Here is a 19,689-nt window from a genome sequence, read left to right as displayed (position 1 = left end):
AACTTGGTTGCTCTTCCAGGAGGAAGTCTGGGAGTTGCCAGGAGTGGGAAAAAGTAGAAAGGAAGTCGGGGAAATAAGTGAAGTAGAGAACATGAAAGGCCAATGTTATACTTTTGCAAAATCATTTGTTAGTGAATTAGGAAAACAGAGATCATGGTGTAATCTTGAAAGTTCACTTCCAGGATAGGAGAACTGTCGTTGGGACAGTAAGTAGGATCCCAACTGGGTTGCCCAGGCCTTGTCAGTTACAAGATGCTGCAGCCTCCTACTCTTCTGTGGCGGTCATGCAGCTTTGCTCCTTGCCATTCCTCTCGGTGACCCTCTGTTTCCTAAGACTGTCCAGCTCTCACCTTCTGTGATTCTGGGAATGAGGTTTTCTTTAGAAATGGACAGATTTCCTCTAATATCTGGGAGAATGTTTTATGGCAGTGGAGGTCATTGGAAAACTAAATGGAAACATAGGTGGAGGAAAAGTAAACTGTTTTTTTTTTTTTCTTTTTGCTTAGTGCAGCCCTTATATGGTTTTTGTTTTTGTTTTCTTTTTTCATCTTTCCCCTCCTTGGAGTACCTTGGGAAGATGTACAATGTAGACATAGTGCCTTTCAAATGGAATCTTTACAAAACAGCCAAGCCCTCTGCGGTTTCCAGATCAACTCTTAGAATCTGGCTTACTTTCTTAGTTTTTTTTTTTTTTTTTTTTTTAATTAGACTAGCAAACTTTTTGCTTCTTACAGTTAGAAAGCATACCAGGAAGCCAGCCTTCACTTTTGTTTTCGTAGAGAACTTTAGTCAGGGAGAGTCCATCTGTATCTCTAGATGTTATCTCTTTTTATAAATTTAATGTGAGGGCCACAGATGTATTATGAAAAGTGATAGCCAAAACACACAACGGAATAAGCTGACAAAATCTTGAATTTAAAGAGAAAGCAATCATGAGTCAGAAGTATTGGAGTGCAGAAGAAAGATCATTAAACTGTAAGAGATAGTGGTCTGTTCTGTCTGGATATGTCATTTATTGTATCTCCTTGACCCTCAGTTTTCTCATCTACAAAAATAAGAGGTCCTGCTATGTGACTTTTGGGTCTTTCCCTACCTGAAAGTAGGGAGGGTATGTGTATGTCAGTGCTTCCTTTGCAATGGGCAGGAGAGCCCCTTGCAGGGGATTTAGGCACTCTGCTTGTGTTCACACTCTCAAGTGGTTTGTTTACTTCCTTCAGTGTGAAAGAAGAACTGAAGAAAGAACTGGTCTGTATTTTGTTTTGAAATTGGCAGTGCTGTAATTGTGTGAGGTAATTGGTCAGAATAATGCCAGTTCAAGCTGACTGAAAATTGGGTGTGTGTATGTGTATGTTTGCAGAGAAAGCTTTTAAAACCCTGCTTTGGTGTTTGCAATTAACCACTCCTTGCTGTCTTCCTTGATTCATGGATTTCTCATTTGTCTTCTTTCCACATGTTTTGAATATTCTCTTTAAACCATTATGTGATGCATTTGCAATTGGAAGGAAATAACAACTGCTTTTCTTAAGTGTTGTGCCAAATCAGTCTATGAGATTCTAATTGCCTGTCATTGCATCAGGATAAGGTCTCTTGCTTCCTAGATATTTGATTTCTATTCAGATTGTATTTTATTTCTTTAGTTATACTTAGATGTTATCGTAGTAACGTGCAATGCAAATCGGACCAGGAGAAAAAAGATTGTTTTCTTAGGGATGGAGGAGTTTTTTTTGAACATTGCATTTCAATGAAAATATATTTTACATCTTAGAATGCCAGTTATTCATTGAGCAAAACTTTATTAAGCATCTATTATGCTCAAAACAATGCGTTTAGCACTTTTGGAGATCCAGAGTATTTGGCATGGATGTGGTCTCCATGGAGATTTTAGGACGTTTAGAGAGTTGAGACATGCATGTTAAGGGCACAATTAATATTTTCTTTCATATGCTGGATGGCACTAACGAATGGAAATTCCAGTGGGAGAGAGATTACTGTAGCTGACTCTTGCAAGGTCATACCTTCATTTCCGGAACATGGCATGTGGATTGCCCTCACTGGTATTTTACATAGCAACATCATACCTATCCCTTAAAGCCCGGCACAAATAGCACCTCCTTCAGGAAGCATTCTTGATGAGACCATCTGGAAATACTCTTTCTCTTCTCTGAACTCCTAGACAGTATATGGTATCAAGGAACTACTGTTAGCTACAGAGTCTGCTTAGAATTCAAAAATCTATTCCATCATTTACTAAACACGAAAAGTTGGTGCAAATTTTCTAACCAGCTGACTGGATATTGTTTTCCTCATCCATGAAGTTTGGATAACACATACCTCATTGGATAATGGTGATGATTAAATTAGCTTTTGATTAAATTAACTTTAGTAGGGACTTTTTCTAACGCTGGACAATCAATAAAACTCTAGTCACTTGTTCTCCCCTCCCCTCCCCTCCCCTCCTCTCCCCTCCACTCCTCTCCTCTCCTCTCCGTTTTGCTTAGTTATTTGTGCACCTGCCTTATTTTATCAATTAAATTGTAAACAGGTCGTGTCTTTCCCAACGCCTAGCACAGGCCCTGACATATAGCCTGCAGTTAAAGACTGGAAATCCCTCGTGCTGGTTTGCCTTTTTTTATTCCCATGATGCAGACAATGTTGAACCTTTGGAGGTCTTGGAATGATGGTAGGGGTTAGTCTCTTGAAGGGAGTACTCATGATCATAATGATGATTTCAAAAGATGCATAAATATGTTGACTGTCCTCAGCACAGAAGCAGAGAACAAGCCATGAGTCTATGTGGGCTAGAATCAGGCTAACAATACCTAGCAGTCGCAATTTGATTTGTGAACTCCAGCTTTCTATGATCCAGGTATTTGAGTATATTCTTCTCTGAACTCTACCTTCTTTTTTAGTTTTATTAATTTTTTAAAAAGATACTTATATTATATAAATATTACATGAAAAATATAAGGGATTCCCATATAGCCCCGCTCCCCATACCTCCCACATTTTCCCACATTAACAACATCCTTCATTAGTGCAATACAGTCATTGCAATTGATGAACACATTTGGAGGAATTGCCACTAAGCATGGATTATAGTTTATACAATAGTTTACACTCTCTCCCACCCAATTCTGTAGGTTATGGCAAGACATATAATGGCCTGTATCTGTCATTGCAGTGTAATTCAGGACAATTCCCAAGTCCCGAAAATGTCCCTGTAGTACTCCTGTTTTTCCCTCTCCCTGCCCTCAGAACCTACAGTGACCACTTTCTTTACATCAGTGATATAATTTCTTCCATTGGTAGAGTCACAGTAAGTCTATAGTAGAATACCAGTAAGTCTACTTTAGTCCATAGTTAATTCCCCAATCCTAAGGATTCTGGGAAGGTAATGTCCATTCCACCTCTAATTGAGAGGGGTTTTGACCCCATATAACTGATGGATGAGACTCCCTTGCTTGAAGTTGTAGACTGTCTAGGTTCCTTGGTATGGTGGTTGTCCATCATCTCCTCCTTGTTAGTTGTCCTGAGTGAGTCCAGTGAATTGGAGAGTAGGTGTTGCAACTCACTTGAGATTCAGGGCCCAGTGGCACATGGACAGCCTAAAGATTTAAGTCTCTTGGATGCACACTTACCAACTCTAATACTAATTATAGGTTCAAATAGAAGGTACGGTAGAGCCATGTATAGGGAAACCACAATTGAGTCCAACTCTGTCACATTGGGGATCATAAATTCCAAAGTAGGGTCCACTAGCAAGACACCAAACTCCTGAGCTACTTCCCTGACTATAGTGTCTGGATGTCTCCAGAGCCCTTAGGAGCCCTGCTGTTTGGGGTAATATCTACTTTGGCTGTCAATGAGATCCTGCTGAGACATGCATAAGTGTAACCTCTGGAACGACCTCCCTACTCATTTTGAAGTCTCTTAGTCATATAAACTGATTTGTCTTTACCATTTCCCCTTTTGGTCAAGGTCTTTTTCTAGTTACATTGCTAGTTGGTGCTTGGTAGTAATCCCTCCGTGCCAGGGAGGCTCATCCCCAGTAGTCATGTCCCACACTGTGGGGAAGTTATTGCATTTATTTGCTGTGAACTCTACCTTCTATAAAGAGATAATTGGGGTCTAGAGAGAAGGGGTCCTAGGTAACATCAGATAATAATAACCCTGAATACCTAAAAATGCAAGCCTGACTTTGTGGTGAGAGCACTTGCACCCTCATTGAGCAAGCTAGGAATCTTTTGGTTGAAATACTTGTATCTATTTTAAAGACGAAAGGTTTCCCACTTACTTTGCTGGGCCCCAAAGTTAACATGCAACACATTTTTGGCAACAGATTGATGTTCGGTGCACCCTGCTATTTGAGGAATTGATGATGCTTTTTCTTGGGACTCTTAGATCTTGTCAGACTTTAAACTCTTCCTGGGCTTGTTGATTTCCTAAGTTAAACCACTCTTTATTGGTTCATTCTCTTTCTCAGAATAAATATGTCAAACTGAATGCATGGTATCTACTTAGTCACCATCTACCTGAGCCTCCCTGTCCAAAAAAGGACTGAATGAAAAAACACTACAAATAAAGAGGACTGAGTAAACCATGGATTTTAACTCCCTCCTTCCCTCCTTCCTTCCTTCCTTCCAATTGACAAAGACAGTTCTAGCTAGGTAATGACCAATCTAGGGGTAAAACTAAGGATTTTGACTCGTATGCCTGTTATGTGCTCCTCATTGGATGATGTGGTAGGTCATTAAAATGAATATAACATAGGGTCCTAAGCAGCTCCAATCTAGAGAGAGAAGTGAAATAAAATATACAAGTCTGTACCTAGAAGAGTGGTTTTGTATTTGAGAAAATCAGTTTGGCAGCTGTTTGGAAAATTGGTTGTTCTAATCTAGTATTTTCCTCACTTCACCTACTGCCCCAATTCAACAGCACTCAGGCAGACCTGTAAAGGAACTAATGAAATGGCCCAGAAAAGAGGAGTAAGGTCAAACAGAAACCATTACAAAAGTAGAAGAGATGAAAAGGGGAAAAAAATCCTCTTAGAAGAACACATTGGCTTCCAATCTGAAGTTTCATTCTTTGGAATGAAATAGGGTTACGTTCTGAGATTAACAAAATTGCTAGGAGATTAGGTATAAAAGTTTGATTTCAACAAAAAAAAAGGAGTCCTGCATGTTTTTTGGGTGTTTCATTTAAATTGTATACTGACAGTTTTATTCAACAAGTACAGATTTTTGGAAAGATTTTAAGGTTTTGTACCTGAAGGTGTTTCACTATGTGCAGAATATCTTTATCAGGTAAATGGTGAAATAAGCAGAACATTAATTTTGTAATTAATTACTATATTAAATGGGAATCTCTATCATTTCCCTACCAGAGTGCTATATTGTTTGTTTTCGTTGACCAAGCACAATTTTTTAGTATATGTTACTGGGGTTTTCTGTTTCTTAAGCCTCCAATTTTGAAAGAGGATGTGCATTTCAATGTCAAGAGAGTTAAGGAAGGAAGGAGGGTAAAAAGGAAGGAAGGAAAGCTTGTATCAAATACCAAATAGCACATTCAGTATTGAGAGGTTGTTCACTCAGTGAGCAATTGTTGTATGCCTAATCTAGCATTGACTTGTTTCTTAACCAGGATATTTGTATTAAGAGAAAAGTGGCGATTTCAATGGATTAGGTGAGTGTAATAGGTGAGTGTAATAATAATGACTGTATTGGCTAGAAGAGCTCTGGAATATTTTTAAATTGGGTATATTCTAGAAATTTTCGATTTCTTCACCTGCAGAAACAAAAACTAAAAGAAACAACCCGAAAGCAACAACTGAAAAACACAGCCTTTAGTAGGCCTAACCTGCTCTGGTCTTCCCAGAAGCTGAAAAGGCTGTGTGCATTGTGGTTTGTTTTGGGAGAACGATAAATTGCACAGACTATTAAAAAAAAAGAAAAAAGAAGAAAGGAATATTTTAAGGTAGAGTTTAATAGTAGCTAAATTCCTTTTCCATGACAATGTCCTCCTCCTCTCCTCACAATTTAGAAGTCTAGTAAATATTAGTGTGAGAGGATGAGTGATTTAGAGGCACTTTTGCAGTGGTCTGGAGAATCTCAACCTTGTTGAGAATAATAATTGGGTGTGGTGTTATGTGAACTGGATAATTGGCAAGTCAGTGATGATGGCAGTTGCACAGATTTATGCAAGTGCAGGTAGTTGTTCCAACTGTGCATATTACAGAAGGGTATGTTGCCACATTCCCTGTTGCCACATCTCTGGTTATTTACTGGGCATTTCCATATGGAGTCACTTTGGTCCTTTGAACATCCATGCTTCCTCCCTGCAAAAATCGACCCTACTTACCTGAGTTCCATGCCTTTTTAAAATGGTGCCATGTGATTTTCTAGCCATCCAAATGAGGAATTTTGGAGACATCTTTGACTCATCCTTCTTCCCTGATACAATCAGTTGCCATCTCTCTGTAACATTTCCCATTAACATGACTGTCACATCAGTTCTTTTCTTCATTTTTCCCATTGTCACCCCCTCAGGCAGAGTTATCAATTCATACATGTATTATAATAAATTCTAACTCTTCTCTGTTTTTAGGTTCTTCTCCCACCAATTAGAGTCTAATTTATGTGACAAATTACTACCAACTGAGCTTTAAAATATTATTTTTAAGCATGTAATTCCTCATCTACAGAAAGACAGCTCATTTGTTGTCTTCTACAGAAAACTTTCACTAGAATATATGGCAGGAGCACTTAGCAGTATAGGAGAGTGCTGGCAACAGCCCCTGGATTTGTGGGCTAACCATGTCATTGCCCTACACATGTCCCCGTCCTTGCTTCTTCATAGCCCATTGGCCTAATACAAGCACCTACATTTCTTGGCTTTCTCTCAGGTGCCTCCCATGCTTGCCCCTGTGGCAGGTGGGAAGTGTGGGAATTAGCACCCCACTCCCACCCTCAAAATTGATGGATCACTACCTGAGCTCCCTTGACACTTGGGTGGGGTAAGTCGGAGGTGGGTGTTTGACAGTAGCCTCTCAAAGTTCTCCAATGGGATGAGCTTCTGTTATCCACAGTGGGAACTGCTTGATAATGAATTCTTTATTGGCTGCCTTTCTTTGTCATCTCACTTCCCTGAGTCCCAAGAAACTGCTTGTGCTGGAATCATTGTCGCAGCATCTGCTTCTGGAGAAAGCTGAATTAAGATACTTCCATAGACCTCTGTTTCTTATGAGTAAAATGAGCAAAACCCAAAGTGTGCTGGGAGAATCAAATGAATTAGACATGAAAGTACTTTTAAACTCAAAGCACTAAACCATTTGATTGTGGAATTTATTTCTTGGTGGACTTCCTATTGACATTTCAAGGCATTGATGTTTTTCCTAAATGGGTCACTGCATGCAATGAATCATTTATGTCTATAGAGTTGGAGGGGATTGTTCACTCTTCAAAAGATTCTTAATTCTACGTAGGTGGTGGTAGTTGCTTTTAAATTGCGTACTCTTCCTCCACAACTGATATAGCTCTCCAGGCCATTGAAACTATGACATGAAACAAAATAAAATTTTAAATTAAGAAGGAATATTATATGCTAAGACAGTATTAGGTAAAGGCAGCCTGACATGGGCAAAAAAAAAACAACCCCAAAAACACTAGGCTTGAAATCAGAAGACATCCCTGTTCTTGCCAACCCTAAGTTTGTCCTTTGTCAAATTCCTTCTCTCTTGACCACCATAGAGAAGGTTAGAAGCCAGATGTTCTGGAACCTCCTGACTCTTCCTATTTGCATTAGAAAACACAGAATGAGATTATCCTCCAGGGTTACTCACATGTAAAAATATCTTGGAAAGTTACATTTTAACACTATTTTGTTTGAAGGGGGCAGGCAGTGGAAATTTGTGACAGGGGAGAAAGCTATTGGTTGGCATTTCCAGCTTAGTCAATTGCTCTTCACCTCCTCAGCCAGGGCAATCCAATGACTTATTCTGGGAAAGTAGAATTACTATTCCTATAATTGAAATGTGTGCTTTGTGGCTTCACCAATAACGAGAGAAACCTGTCCTTAACAGCAAGACTCCTAGAGTTGAAGAAATGTGCTTCTGTGACTCTGGGTCAGTCTGTTCTCGTTACAGGAAACACGTATATTTGACAAAACATTCATTTTCTCCCACCGTACAAAATAGCACCCTACATTACCTGTAAATTTGTTCTTTACCAATTAGTTTAGCCACAGTGTCTAGAGAAACAAATGAACCTTTCTTTGGGACCAGGTAGACCCTCTGAACTTGGTGAAGGCAGTGACCAACAGTCCTACAAATCCTCCTCCTCAAACTTCAGCATTTCCTTTCAGACCATTTCATTTAATTTTTGCAGTGGAATTGTGAGGTCGGCAGAACGTGGGGTTATTTCTCTGGTTGGGGAGGTCATATGCTCAGGGACATTATGCTCATTAACCCATACCCATAATCACACACCAGTGGAGCATCTGGACGCGGGATGTGATCCAAGCCTCTTGCCTGTTATGTCCACTGCCTTAGGTGAAATGCCATCATCAGGGAAGTAGTTGTAATGGTAATGGTGATTGTAATTCTGTGAAAACATTCGTTGAGAGGCAGCCTCTGTTAGTGTATGCCATGTGTTAACATATATTAATTCTCACAGCATTATGAGATATGTGCCATTATCCTCATTTGTAAATGAAGAAACTGAGGCCCGGAGAGGTTAAGTGACTTGTCCAAATCCACTGGGTGAGCAAGTGACCAAGTTGGGGTGTCCATCTCAAGCTCTCTGGTTCCAGCGTCCATACTCTTAGTCACCAGGTCCTGGGAACCTGGGTTTCCCACATGTGGCTTCCTTCTGCACATGGTGCAGGGATGAGTTTTATCACCACACAGTGTCTTTTCCATCCTTCCTCCCACAGGTCTATGTACATAAGCAGTTTTGAGCCAAATTCATTGTCTTCAAAGCCTGCACTTTACTAAACAGACTTATAGCTCCATCCTACTTCCCTAAACATTTTTTCCTTTGCCACATTCATCTTAGTTTATTTATTTTTTCTTTTTACAAAGTATCACATACACTTTCTGGAATATTGGCCAATATAGACAAGCAGAAAAACTTGATTATAATTGTACCTTACCTTTATGGTTTGTGTGCACTGGGTTTCCCACTGCTTTTTTGCATTGTCCTTGTTGCAGAAGCTTCAGCTGGCCTGAGGTAAGCCTCTAAACAGGAAGTTGTACAGAGGAAGGGTTGTGCAATATGCAGTGTTCTCTTAAGTTCCCTTCAATTTCCAAGAATCTGTGAGCCACTGCCTAGTTTTCTGTTCCTTCAGTCATCTTGTTTCTGGTCTCTGCTAATTGCTTCAGCACGGTGAGCCATAGTAGGATGGTGGAGATGGGCAGGGGGGTGGAGTTCATAAGTGGTTGTGTGTCTCGTATTTATGGTAATTCCAAACATGTTCAGCATATGTGGTAGAAAGATAATGAATATGCAAAATATAAAATACAGAGCCACCTCTGTGATGTAAGAGTTAACACACATACAGAATGGGTCTCTTAGATAGGGTCTAGTTAAGCGCAAGCTACAGTTTCAGGAGTTATGTGAGATTTTTCCATAACCCTTCTGTCTTGCAGACTTCTTGCTGTCTGCCCATCATTTCTGCTTTGTCAAACAGCTTACTAAACTGGGGCTGCCAGTTTTTATAAACACAAGCAGCTCTGGTATCGCAGTGTGTGGAGTGGAAAGATTGTAGATCTGAGAATTCGGAATCCAGTTTTCTCATTTGTTTGTGCCACTCAACTCTGTGACCTTGGAAAAGTCACTTGCCTCTAAATGATATTATAGCATAAGATGCTCGGCCGTAGGATGCCCAAGCCTGTCCCTAGCTCTGACTTTTACTTATTTTTGTCCTAGATTAAACTCCCAACTCCCAAATACTTAGCCCTGCATTTCTACCATTGAATGGGGCTTTGAATGTTTCTCTTTTGTAGGCCCAGAAATTCTGGAATGTGTACCTCTGGGTTCCTGGTGGGGTTAATTTGAACTCAGTGCTGTTTCTCCCTCGTCCTTCCTTTCCCATTCACAAAAAGGGAAGATGGCACGTTGGTTCTTGAACAGTCCTGGAGGAGGACTCTTGCTTCCTTCCCGACAGGCTCCCAGGGAGGAATTGCTCACTTCTCCAGGGCTCGGGCTGACCTACAGCCTTATACAGTAGCTGTCAATCCAGCTGGAGCCATCTAAGTCCACCCACATCCCTTGAAGCCTGAGCAAAAGCAAGCAGGCAGAGTGGATTCTAATTTTAACTGGTCTACCTCCTGCACCTCCTCCCCCTTCTCCTCTTCTTTTCAAGTCTGCCGGTGGAGACACACACTCATTTGCGTGGAGGTTCTGTGGCAAGATTGAATAACAGTCTTAAATGCTGCTCTGCTTCTTTGTTCATTTGTCAAACTTGGGGAGATAAGTTTCCCCCGATCTACAGAAAGGCTATTATATAACGTCCCTACATTCATCCCCTCTCGCCCTCTTAAACTGCATGTCTTCATATTTTTATAACAGACTTTTTTTTTTACTTTTTAGAATTTTTCAAGTGGGTAGGGCTGAACTGAAACAGCCCCAGGTGGTTTCGTCTGTGGGCTAATTGCTATTTCTTGGAGCCTGAATGCGGGATTGGAAGATTTCCCTTGACAGCTTTTTCCTTTTCTAAGTCCCTCCTTCCCTGGCCTCTCTAGCGTATAAAACTTCTTACCTTAGAGATTTACTGTCCACTTCATGTGTTTCTTACCACCATGGTTAATGAGGCTGCCAGCTGTGTCTTGTGGTGGTCACCAGCCCTGGGTGGGGCCGCTGACCTTGCTAATGAGGCCAAGGGCAGGGATTCAAACCTTGGGCGACTCTGAAGTCCAACGCAGAGGAAAACATCTCACTGATGCTCGCTCTTGGCCACACAGAGGACCGGGCAAGAAAGAATTGATGAGGTCAATTCTTCTAGCCACCTAGGCTAGAGAGGTGCACGTTCTTGACCAGTGAGGGTATAGCAATAATAACCACAAACACCATCGCCAGCACTGCCAAGAGTTTATGGTTTGAAGAGTCAGATTCTGGGGCCAGACTGCCTGGGTTTGAAATGAGGCTCTGGTATTTACTTATTTTGTGAAAATGTGCCAGTTATGGAACTTCAAAGCCTCTGACTCCTTATCTGTAAAATGGGGATAATAGTGCCTACTCTGTAGTTTTCTGAGAGGATTTAAATGGGGTAATATGCTAGATAACACAGTTTAAGGTAGTCCCATAGTAATTATTCAGTTAATTTTAATAATAAGGTTGGGTGACTTGCCACATTCACTTTGCTGGATGGCAGAGCTGGGATTTAAACCCAGTCGTCTCAGATCCTGGAGACTACATTTTCTGTTAGGCTCGCCTGCATGTCTTAGGCTCCTTTAACACAGAAACTTTGGCACTTGTCCCAGAATCACCATTAACTGTTTCACCACACCCTAGTTGGGTTAATTTTACTGTACTTCCTCAGTTTCTCATGTGTATAATGCATGGAAAGGCCCTCATGTGACTGTCATCCAAGCCCACAGAATGAACAAATGCTGACAGAGAGTCAAGGGCACAAGAGTTGATGGCATGGTAGTGTCCTTGAGAATCTTACCAACGTAGTCAAGACATAATCTATGTTGCAGTAGAAGTGCCTCTGACTCTGTACTCTGACAGTTCAAGGGAGGGTGATAATGTCTTGTCCTGTGGTGGTCCTGGGAGGTGTCATTGAGCTAGAATGAAGAAGGGATAGGGAGTTGCTGAGCAAAGAAGGAGAGGGGTCAAATTTGTGTCATTGGAACAGTGGGCGCTAAAGTCCAGGAATGGAAAGGCCCAGAGCTTCTTCAGGAAATAAATAGTAGAGCAGGTGGGCTGAAAGAGAAGGTTCTTTCTTTGACTTAATGTTTACTGAGCTAGAGCTGCTTCATAAGGCCAGGCAGGCTGCGCAGTACACAATTCCTGCTGTTGGATGGGTAGGTGAAATGGCAGTCACATCTGGCTTGGGCGTTTGGAGTGGAAATAAAATATAGGCAAAATACAGTGTCACACAATTGAACAATATTTAAAAAGGGGAAAATATTAGATTGATGGGAAGGATTTTCATAATAACTAGAAAACATCAGTATCTACACAGGGGGTCAGCAAACTATGGCCATTGAGCCAATTCTGGCCTGTTGCCTATTTTTGTAAATAAAGTTTTATTGGGACAAAGTTGTACCCATTTGTTTGTGTATTGTCTGTAGCTGCTTTCAGGCTACCACAGTGGAGTTGAGTAGTAGTAGTTGCTGCAGAGGTGGTATATCCCTCAAAGCCTAAAATATTTGCTATCTGGTGCTTAACAGAAAAAGTTTGCTGACCTCTATCTGCACTATCACTGGGCTTTAGGGAAGCACGTCATTTACCAGTGGAAGGAAAGGTGTTGCGAGTAAGATGAGTTGAGAATGAGGAATGTAGTTTTATGGCTAGTGATCATTAATCTTAGGTTGGTAATTTATCAGTTCTCCTTCAACTCTTAGGTTGTAAAGCGGGATGGTAAAGCTACCTTATACCTGCTCACCAAAAGTATTATAATGAACAATATAGATTAAGACCATCAATTGTTACATTATTCCGCACATTGTTAAAATTGCAGTTACTTCATGACGTCGGTGGCACATGTATTCTATTTTTTTTTTAAGATTTATTTTTATTTATTTCTCTCCCCTTCTCCCTACCCCCTCCATTGTCTGCTCTCTGTGTCCATTTGCTGTGTGTTCTTCTGTGTCTGCTTGCCTTTGTCAGGAGGCACCGGGATTCTGTGTCACTTTTTGTTGTGTCATCTTGCTGCATCAGCTTTCCGTGTATGCGGCGCCCCTCCTGGGTGAGCTGTGCTTTTCGCGCAGGGCGGCTGTCCTTGCGCATGGGGCTCCCCTATGTGTGAGGCACCCCTGCATGACATGGCACTCCAAGCGCATGGCAGCACCGCATGTGGTCCAACTCACCACACAGGCCAGGAGGCCCTGGGTTCGAACCCTGGACCTCCTATATGGTAGGTGGACGGTCTATCATTGAGCCACATCCACTTCCCCACATGTATTCTAATTTTACTTCGGAAAGTAATTAAATATAGCCTGTGGTTAAGACAATGAGATCAGAACCCAGACTGCTGAGATTAATGTCCTGTGTCCAACCCTTATGACGGCCTGACCTTGGGAAAGCTGTGTAGCCTCTCTGTGCCTCTGTTTTCTTGTATAAAATGCGGATAATGGTACAAAACTGTCTTCCTTGCCAAGCTGCTAAAACCAATTCCATACAATGGGTTGGTTTAAACAATTACAATTTAGTGGCGCATGGTTCCAGGGTTAGAAGTCCCAAATAAAGGTAATGCTTTCTTCCTGAAGACCATGGCATTCTGAGACTGGCTGTCGGTGATCCTGGTGTCCTTGGCAATTTCCGTACATGCGGTGTCCTCTCCTTTCTCATTTGGGTTCCATTGGCTTTCAGCTAGTTTCTCTTCCACATGGCTTTCTCTTCATAAAGCCTCCAGGGATAGGATTAGGACTTACTACACTACTTAATCAAGATTACTAGGCCAATGAGTTTACACATATAGAAACACATACTAATTTCTCAATAAATGTTAGCTACTTGAATGAATGAATACTTACTTGAATGAATACTATTTATGTGTCCTGATGGGAAAAGTGAAACCTTCCCCAAAGGTTGACAGTGTGAAAAGCTTCCTCTGTGAGCTGATTGGTACCTGTCTGACTCACATCTTAGCTCTGACAAGCATGTGAATCAGAATATTGAACCTTTTGACAATAAAATAAATTTCTTTCATATTTGGAAGACATGCAGGCGACTAGATACACACTGACATTTTTGGAACTCTGAGTTCAGAGAAGAAAAATAATTTTTAAAAGTCGTGTAGAACTTTTTTCTTAACTTATGCACTATTGAAATAAATATCCTAGCTTCAAATAGGTAAGTAGATATATAGAATGAGTAATCATTATTCATTGATGGAAGTAATACTAGAAGGGAAGTTAGGGACCTTCTATCTACTCTAAATTATTATGATAGCATTTATTTTATTAAAACAAATAACAGTATCTATGCGGTTCAAAAGTTTATTTAAGTCTAGTGGTTCAGAGTTGCAACTCCTACCCTCTGGTTCGTTGGACTTAACCCAGGTCAGCTAACAGGGAGGTGAAGATGGTCAACCACCGCACCAGGGAACTGAGAGTGCCTACAACTGGAAGCAGGAGAATTGTATCCATCATCCATGTAGAATCTAAGCCCCCTCTTGATCTAGAGGTGGAGTGGATATCACCATCCCAGCGTCCACAGGATGTAGGAATAAAATATGGATTAGTGTGGACTTACTGATGTTCTTCTATGGAACTATTGTGCCTAGTAATGGAAGAAATTGTAGCATTGATGTGGAGAAAGTGGCCACAGTAGTTGCTGAAGGTAAGGAGAGGGAGGAAGAGATGTGATGTGGGGGCATTTTTGGGACTTGGATTGTCCTGGATGATGTTGCAGGGACAGATGCTGGACATTATATATCCTGCCATAGCCCACTGAATGTACTGGGGGAGAGTGTAAACAACAATGTAAACTATTATCCATGTGGTGCAGCAGTGTTCTAAAATGTATTCACCAAATGCAATGAATGTGAAACAATGATGAAAGAGGTTGTTGATGTGGAAGAACTGGAGTGAGGGGGTGGGGGGTATATGGTAATATCTTATATTTTTTGAATGTAGCATTTTTTGTGATCTATGTATCTTCAATAAATACAATTTGGGAAATTGATGGGGTGGGGAGTGGGCTATATGGGAACCTCTTATGTTTTTTAATGTAATGTTTTGTGCGATCTATTAACTTTAAAAAAATATAATTAGAAAAGAAAAGAAAAAAAGTTTATTTGAAGATATATATTGAAGTCCTGTTGGCCTGTGTGTTGTCTATTATTTAAATTATTATGATAGCATTTATTTATTAAAAGGTTTAGAATTTTTTAGTAGCAGTGTCCATGTGGTTCAAACATTGATCTATATATATATAGAAGCCCTGTTGGCCTATGTACTGTCCATTATCTCCACCATCCAGTCCTCCCTTTCCCCGATTCAATAGAATCTTAGGTATTCATCCAGTGTTTCTTTCTGCAAATACAGTTTAGCATATAATTTATACTCTTCCATACTTTGCTATTTTTTACTTATTACATCTTATTACACTCAGATGTAAAAAGTGTTCCATTGTGTGAATGTCCCATGGTTTATGTAACCAGTTCCCTGCTGAGGACATTTGAGTTGTTTTCAATCTGTTTATACAAATAAGATCATGATGACTAAGTTTGTACAATGTTCAAATGCCTTGAAGTAGGACTGTTGGGTTAATGGGTAAATGTAGGTATAATTTTGGTACACATTGCCAAATACCCCCATTATGGGTTATATAATTTTGAATTCCTATCAATAATATATAAAAGTGACTGTTGACTCACAGTGTCATCAACAGCATGTATTGCCAAACATTTGATTTTTTTCCAGTTTGGTAGTTGAAAAATAGCATCTTGGTATAGTTAATTTACATTTCTCTTGTAATGACTGAGATTTGGGAGCCTTTTTTTTTTTCCCTGTGAATTATCTCCTCTTGTTCTTTTTTTTTTTTTTTAAAGATTTATTTATTTATTTAATTCCTTCCCCCCCCCCCCGTTTGTCTGTTCTTGGTGTCTGTTTGCTGCGTCTTGTTTCTTTGTCCGCTTCTGTTGTCGTCAGCGGCACGGGAAGTGTGGGCGGCGCCATTCCTGGGCAGGCTGCTCTTTCTTTTCGCGCTGGGCGGCTCTCCTCACGGGCGCACTCCTTGCGCGTGGGGCTCCCCCACGCGGGGGACACCCTTGCGTGGCAAGGCACTCCTTGCGCGCATCAGCACTGCGCATGGCCAGCTCCACACGGGTCAAGGAGGCCGGGGTTTGAACCGCCAACCTCCCATATGGTAGACAGACACCCTAACCACTGGGCCAAAGTCCGTTTCCCTCCTCTTGTTCTTTGATCATTAGCCATTGTCCTTTTATTTGTAAGTTCCTAAAACTCCATATGCAATAAATTGGTACCTTGTATGGGCGATAAGTTTTGCAGCTCTCGTTTTCATTTTGTGACTTATTTTGACTTTCCTTTGCCTGGCTGAAGTTTTTGAAATATATATGTATTGAAATATTGAAGGAAGAAAAGTAATTTCTCCCCATTCTAAACAGAAGACAATTTTATGTGTGGCTATCATAATGAACATATGGTTTTTATCCTCATTTTTCAATCACCATAATTATGGCATAAAGGCAGTTGGTTCACATTGCAGAATGTCATTGGCACACATTTTCTGATCTGCCTTTACTGTTTTGATATCCCTTCTTAAAATTTCCATTGATGCACCGTCACCTTTTTAATATTATAGGATATGCTTTAAGAATCGTTCATGCTAATATTTTTATTCTATTGATGAATTCCAGGAAATGGTGTTACTTGCTGAAATGATTTAAGTAATTTCAGATCCTTGATACATATTGTATATTGCTTATCAAAAACACTGTTGTATATGGAAATACAGAACATATATTTCCATAAGCTATGTTTCCTAGTTTTCCTGTGACTGTAAGCAAATTATTATAATTTTAAAATTTGCTTAGTAGAAAATAAGCCCCATCATTTTCCACATGAACATCAGGGTTTAGAGAGCTTAGGAGGTGTGCCAAGGTCCTGAACTGGCTAAAGACAAGCTTAGGACCAGAATCCAGGTCTCCTGATCCCCAGGAAGAGAAATCCGACATAGTTCTACATGTGTTCCCTATGCTAAAGCACAGGTGACAGGGCATGGTTCTTTTGAAGATGTTAACATAGGTTTATTGGACCAAAAATCAGCATTAAACATTTAACTAGCATTTTAATTTCACTGCAGAGGAAATCACACTTAATTCAAGGCAATTATTCAGTCATCATTCAGTGAGTATTTGCTTTCCACATGTAGTGCGTTATACCAGTTAGGTAATATTATATGAGCACAAAATCCTCTCCATTACTAGGATGTTTCTGTGTAGTAGGAGAGGAACTTTTAACCACAGAAGGTTAAATAGTTTTTCCCAGGTGGTGAGTTTGAGAGTGTCAAATAAATTTTATTGACCAGTATTCATGGAGAACCTATTCTGTGTTAGATAACTGTTATAAGTTCTTGGGATATAATAGTGAATAAAGCAATTATAAATAAGTGACCCTATGGAATATATGTTCATTCTGGAAGGGGAGTCAGAAAATAAACAAGGTGAGTTAATTTAAACGCTAGACAGCAAGTGCTAAAAAAAAATACAGCAGAGAAGGGAAATTTGGCCTATGGGGTGAGAGCGATTGAGGAGTTTGAATTTAATATGATCTCACTGGGGAGTCATTGGAAGTTTTCAAGCAGGGGAGAGACCTGATGAAATCGTGTAATTGGCACTTGCACAGGTGGCTGTGGTACCCAGGAAAACAGCTATTGCAGCCTCAGAACCCTCATCATCTTTACACAGGGGGTAAGCAGACCAGGATAGAAGTGGAGAGTTGACACCACAGGGCAAGTGTACATGACCTGTGAACTGGAGAATATGGATCGGTTTCTTTCTGGAATGTCAGAAAGTTTGTAAATGGCCCGTTATTGCCTGCGACAGTCTGTAAATGAGGGAAAAAACACTTGTTGGACATAGTGGGCTCCTCAGTTTTTTGGTTTTTTTTGGGTGCTGTAATGATTCTCAGGTGGCCTAGAGTTTTACATCTTTAAGAGTACATGGTCCCACTAGACCCATTATTGTGTCAACAACTAGGTACTTCCCTAAAACAGATGTCTGAGTCCATTCCATATCTGTTATTCACGACTAATGGCTCCAAGCACAGGCACACCTACCAGAGGTTCTACATAAAAACCCAAGATTTTAACATCGTGCTGGCAATAAATAAGATTTATAGATGTGCATTATGATGGGTATTCCCTGAAGGACTTCTTCTCACCTTGGAAGACTGTTTTCAGGTTGTCCTTGATGTTTTCTTGGGAATAATTTGAAGATCACATCCCTGTCTCCCTTCAGGAAAGGTTGCGTCAGTTTATTTGATTACGTTCATCTCCCTCAAGGCTGGGCTTTGAACAAAGCTTAATGTTCAGGAAACAAATTAATTGGTTCTGCAGTTGGAACACAGACCCTGTTCATTCTGGGGTTTTCCTCCTCTCCTTGTGAATATTATCTTTAAATTAAAGCTCTGTTTCTGCACCTCTGGGGATCATCACCACCATGTCAGAAATAATTCTGAGTAAGTTTTGTGGTTGATTTCTGTATCTTATAGTGTTCACAATATTTTTTAGTTAACCGATGAAAAGTGGGAATGGGTGAGGTGTTGGCTACCAGGAAGTGTCGGGATGCATGTGGCTCTGCAAGACCTTTGTTGCTACCTCTCCATCTAATGCAATTACCTGCCATTATGGTCCCTTAGCCAGAGTCCGGATATAGAGTGATTGGGGCAGCCTCAGGTGTTTACGAGTATAAATGGGAATATGTGTTCCAGAAGAGTAGATGAGGGGCTTAGATGTGGGACTATGGGAAGTCAGAAAGGTAAACCTCTTCTGTGTGGGCGGAGTGGGGCAGCAGTGGATCGTGCCTTGTCTGGTTCTAGCACTTTCTCTTCCTGCCCTCATAATCTTGGCCAGACCCCTGGACCTCTGGTCTTTGGTTCTGTACAAGGGCATGCTGACTGCCTACCCTTCCTCATAGAGATGTTAAGGTGATTTAAATGAGATAATGGTTGTGTTTTTTCCCATTATTAAACAAAAATCTCTGGCATTGGCTGCAGGGGAATGCAGAAAAGGTTCTCCATGTGATTGTCATCCAATCTCTCATCAGAGAACTGAGCACAAGATTTATTTTGTAACTAGTTAAATGGTCTGTTATTCCCATTGCAAAGCCAAATGCCTTGTTTAGCTGGAGGACTCTATGATGAAAAAAATATTCTTCTCAGAAGCAGAAAATTTTAAAAAATGGTGGCTTTTTTCCTGAGAGGGTGGCCTCTTTAGTATTTCTAAATGTGGAACATCCAATTTAGCAATGGCCCCTTTGTACACAAGGAACAGGTAGTGGATGGGTTGAAAGTGTAATTATTGTTGTGGAAGGAACTTTCCAGGCTTCACCAAAAGCCTCTGACTCACCACGGAGCAATAAGTGGAATGGACATGTGCAATCAGAAGGCCAAGTATAGTTGGAGCATTGAGTGTGTGAAAAGAATATGAGCTTCAGAAGTTCTGAGACTTGGGCTAGGATTCTGGATTTACCACTTGTTCCCTGGAACCCTTGAGCAAATCACTTATCCTATTTTTAAGCCTCAGTTCTTTATCTGTTCAATGAAGATGATTATGCTGACTTCATCTCTGTAGTGCTCATTGAATTGAATTGCAAAATATAAAGTGCCAAATGGGATGTGAGAAACCACTGTGGCTAATCATCAGTGTATCACAAGATTCTATCCAGCATTCAGATGGTCAGGTATTAGGTATATTGGGGAACTTCTTATATTTTATCGGTTGTGAGGGCAATATGGTATCGCATTTGCCTGGCACCTAGGGTCATTGGAGGAGAGGAATC

General features: G+C 40.6%; 1 protein-coding gene and 1 long non-coding RNA gene across 4 annotated transcripts in view; one reads left to right on the top strand and one right to left on the bottom strand.

Annotated features, from left to right (window-relative positions):
• RNF144A (ring finger protein 144A) overlaps positions 1-19,689 on the top strand; it is a 141,505-nt gene that overhangs the window by 54,847 nt on the left and 66,969 nt on the right. The window lies entirely within an intron of this gene.
• Positions 7,322-9,350, bottom strand: LOC111766239 (uncharacterized). The gene is made up of 3 exons (XR_002798333.3): positions 9,148-9,350; positions 8,483-8,597; positions 7,322-7,549 (listed from the first exon to the last, which is right to left on the bottom strand). It is a non-coding gene; the product is annotated as an uncharacterized lncRNA (long non-coding RNA).

The sequence above is a fragment of the Dasypus novemcinctus genome, chromosome 25 (assembly GCF_030445035.2).
Source record: "Dasypus novemcinctus isolate mDasNov1 chromosome 25, mDasNov1.1.hap2, whole genome shotgun sequence".
Classification (NCBI taxonomy): Eukaryota; Metazoa; Chordata; class Mammalia; order Cingulata; family Dasypodidae; genus Dasypus; species Dasypus novemcinctus.
The sequence above is the reverse complement of the archived record's forward strand: the minus strand, read 5'-3'. Positions and strand labels throughout refer to the sequence as shown.